The sequence below is a fragment of the Phaseolus vulgaris genome, chromosome 10, assembly GCF_051622355.1.
Source record: "Phaseolus vulgaris cultivar YP4 chromosome 10, ASM5162235v1, whole genome shotgun sequence".
Classification (NCBI taxonomy): domain Eukaryota; kingdom Viridiplantae; phylum Streptophyta; class Magnoliopsida; order Fabales; family Fabaceae; genus Phaseolus; species Phaseolus vulgaris.
In genome coordinates, this window is record NC_143507.1 from 23741322 (window position 1) to 23743999 (window position 2678).

Consider the following 2678-nt stretch of genomic DNA (forward strand, 5'->3'; position numbering starts at 1 on the left):
TCACATCTAACCACACACGTGTCACTTACTGGAAGGGCTCTAGCGCTTCTCTTTGTGTGCCTAAGTTACGCCCTTGCGGAGTAACTTAGGATGTTTCTCTTATTTGGGCAGATCGCATACTCTTGGGAGAACGTCGGGTGTGGCTGGTCTAGGCACACTCACCAAACGTTGCTCCCTGCGTAGACAGCTTACCCTTCACGATGCCATGCACGTAATGGGTTGAGGGAACCATCAACCACTGACTGGTTTACTAGTTCCCTCAGGCCACTCTCGTGCATGATTCCCTGAGGTGTGCTCATGCGAGATCCATGCGTAACGCTCTCGCTGGGAACCTCATTCCCAGTTTAACTGCGTGTAACACGAGACCCCGATGACACTACCCCGATGACTGATCAGTGTTTATCTGTTTCTCGCGTTCTGCCTTCAGGCGTTAGTCTGAGAACTGGTCTGTTGGTGGCCACTTGGCTACTGACCACCGATCACCATTCTGGATGATCTGTCCCCCGACCTCTCTGTCGCCTGATCTGTTGGTGGTCACTTGGTTACTGACCACCGATCACCTTTCTTGGCGATCGTCCCCCTGACCTCTTTGCCACCTGGTCCACGTGTCACCCTGCGAGTGGTCCACGTGGTTCTCTGATGCTGACGTCATCGACTACCGATGACCGATCGGATCACAAGCCCCCCAGTCTCGAGTCGAGAACTCGTTCTCAGCGAAGAGACTAAGTGGTCGTGCCCTCAGTCCACGTGGCAAGTGGGGCCGCCTCACGTGCCACCTCACGTGTTGCTTCTTTAACGTTTGGACTCCCTCTCTTAATCTCGCGACACGTGGCCCCATCAACGGCCAGCGTTGTGCGTCGCTAGCGCTTCTCTTATTCAAATTGGCGCGCCCTTTCACTGTTCCTTCATCTTCTTCATTCGACTCCCAGACTCTCTGCGAACTTCTCCTCTGCGCACCCATCTTTCTTCAAATTCTCTGCTTCCCAATCTCTTGCGATCATCCAAAGGTATGGTTTTTCTTCTTCCTGGCCCCCTTTCGGTCATCTTTACCGATTGCATTTATCATTCTAGTTATCATGCATTCATCTCCTCTATTTCCCTCTCTCGAACCCGCGCTAGGGTTTTTTCATGCTCTTACTCTGGCTTCTGCTTCTTCTTCTTCTTCTTTTCATCTGGGCATCTCCTTCTCCTTTCCCTTTTCTGTTTTCACCGAAACATTCATCATTCCTTCTTCTCCCATTGATTCTGACCTTTTCGTTTTTCCTCCATTTGCAGCTATCTCACGATGGCTCGCTTGAAACAAACTGCGCGCATCATTGCCTCTTCTTCTGGTGCACAGCCTTCCGCGAGTGCGCCAGCTCCACCACCGCCTGTGGCTACCTCCTACCACGACAATGCCAGGGTCTATGAATGGGCTCCCCTGGCATTGCTCGCTGAAACCTCCACTCTACTGCCCGAGGGCCATCTCAAGTCCCTGCTAAGTCGCAATCCTGATGAGCCTTCCTGCTCCGTCGACAGGGAGAATGACTTCAACGTTCAAATCCGCATTCCTCCTCGAGGAATGCCTATCTGCGCGGATGACAGGGCCACCAATGGGGTGCCCTTCGTCTTCATCTACTCCGCCATTTTCAAGAGACTAAAGCTGCGCCTCCCTTTCACTTTCTTCGAAAAAGAGCTGATGATGGAGTTAAACGTCGCGCCCTGCCAACTCCATCCAAATGCCTGGGCCTTCATCCGGGCATTTCAAATCCTCTGCAGCTATTTCGGGCTCAACGCCTCTGTGGACGTGTTCCTCTACTTCTTCGAAGCGAAGAACCCTGGGGACAGGTCCTGGGTCAGCCTGAACGGGGTTGCTGGACGGGTGCTCCTGGGCCTGTACCAGCAATCCTTCAAAGATTGGAAGGGCAAAATCTACATGATATCTGCTACCCCTCAAAGTCCAAGTCTGCTCGAGGGGTACCCCTTCTACTGGGTTCCTGGAGTTGAGTTCAAGAAATCCAGGGACCTCGAAGCTATGGCCCCCTATGAGCGCGAGCTGTGCGGGCTGCTCCTGGGGGCCAAATACAATTCTGCTCGTCTCATCAAAGACGAGTTCGATGTGGTGGCCTTAAAAAAGTATATAGGTAGCTCTTTTTTCCTCTCTTAGGATGCCTGCGCCTTTTCATGCATGTTTTATGTGTTTTTTACCTTACTTGCATACCTTGGTCAACTAACCCCTCCCTTTCTCGTCTATGCAGACTCAATGACGAGGAAAGACAGGAAGCTGGCCCTGCTGGAGCTTGCCAAACGTAGGGGAGCCAAGGGCACTGGTTCCTCTTCTTCTACAACTGAGCCCATTGCGGTCCCTCCACTCTCGGTCGCGCCAGCTGAAGGCCCCGAGCAAGGGAAGAAAAGGAAAAGGCTGGTGAAGGCTTCCGCTTCTTCTGCTGCTGCTGCTGCTTCAACTGAAGAGGAGAGCTCAGGCTCTCCTCTTGTTCACCGCCAAAGGAAGAGAGCAGCGGTTGAGGGGGCCTCATCTCTCCAGCCTGGAGAGATTGAGGTGGTGAAAGTAGAGGAAGGGTCTTCCCCTCCCCCCTGCGCTCAAACTGCCCCAGAGCCCACCAACCTTCCTTCTCCAGGCCACCAGTTGCCTCCAACTACCAAACTGCCATCTTCCCCCCCAGCAGGCCAATCACCTG